The following is a 1,577-nucleotide window of genomic DNA, read 5'->3' as shown; positions in this document are numbered from 1 at the left end:
GGACGGCTCATTCTACGACTCAGATACGATCTAGCGTACGATCCATTCTGATCTTTCATCCCCAATGAAATCACCCGCCTAAGGGACGACTCATTCTGCCATTCAGATATGATCTAGCGTATGATCCATTCTGATCCTTTATCCCCAGCAGGGTATGACCCATTCGGATCCTTATCTCATCAGGTTCAGCTCACCCTAATACCACCTAATGGATGGCTCATTATACGGTCTAGCGTATGACCCGGCGTGGCACCCATGTCTTCAAATTGGTCTGATGTACGACGCACTCTGAAGCTCTCATCATCGAACTTCCTGGATGACATCTTTAAGCCCATCTCCATCAAGAATAATTGACAAGTGCAAATTTTTAGGGCATTCTAAGTGTTCAATAATCTTCCACCTCCAGACCACGAATGGCGTACATACCATTCTAACTCTCTCGGTTCAAGAATATTGAACAGGGGCAGCTGTCATACCCTAAAATTTGCCCGTTAATCTTTCAAGACATTCTTCAAGGCACTCCAACTCATTGTTCAAGACATTGACCTTAAAGGAACAAAGACCCAGCTCACAGATGACCAAAACCAGAAAATGGCTCAAACTGGCATGCTCGCTAGGCGAGCAAATCCTTCGCCTAGCGAACCCTTCGCTGCGCCACTCGCCTAGCGAAGCTTGCGAATACCAGAATTTTTGGGCTTCATTCTGAGCCCATCAGGTCACAAAAACTATTATAAATACCAAGACCTCATCCAGAAATAGGGGGATCAGTCAGAGAAAAGGACGGAAGGAGACGGACAGAAACCCTAGCAAGGAAACCCTAACAGAAGCAACCGAGCAAACCCTGGAGGCTAACCAAGAGAATTCAGAGCAACCCTAAAGGAAACCCTGAAGGCAACTCATCTGCACAAAGGTTACCTCCGCCCAACTCAATCCGACACCAAGAGCGATCTGCCAATTCAACGTTGCAATTCAATTGCAAACAGGTTTGCACTATCATTACCGCTTGATGCTCTTAATTTACATGTGGCATTGTGATTGAATTTATAAACACATCTTAGATTTTGCATATGGGTTTAAGTATGTATGAATGTGCAAAATAATATCTTGAATGTTTAACCATGTAATTTCTGTAATGGATGCCATAGGGTTTGGAGCTCGCCGAAATCGTACTGTTCTTAAATTCAAACCCGCAGCCGTTCGCTAGCACATCGCTAAGCGAACTTGTAGCGAGTGTTCGCTAAGCCCTCGCTAGGCGAGGCAGCAGCGAACGTGACAGTCGCTGACTTTTCTGTTCTGATCTTTGCTCATCTGACATGTTTTATCATAGCCATGCATTGTTTACCTGACCCTATTACTGTTGTGATTCCTTTTGTTTGGTGCAATTCTCGATTGCACCCTGATTTGGTGTTCTGACCTGTTTGCTGAATTTTGTAAGGGTTCACATACTCCCGGTAAAGGTAGCTTGCTAGGTATTCCACTTTATTTGTGGGATACCCTTGTGGAGATCCATCCTAATTGCCTAATTGATTATAAAATATTGCCTTTGAATATGTGATCTTGGCCCTCTCTTTGTTGCC

Source organism: Lathyrus oleraceus, chromosome 3 (genome assembly GCF_024323335.1).
Source record: "Lathyrus oleraceus cultivar Zhongwan6 chromosome 3, CAAS_Psat_ZW6_1.0, whole genome shotgun sequence".
Lineage (NCBI taxonomy): Eukaryota > Viridiplantae > Streptophyta > Magnoliopsida > Fabales > Fabaceae > Lathyrus > Lathyrus oleraceus.
Note: the sequence above shows the minus strand (reverse complement) of the source record.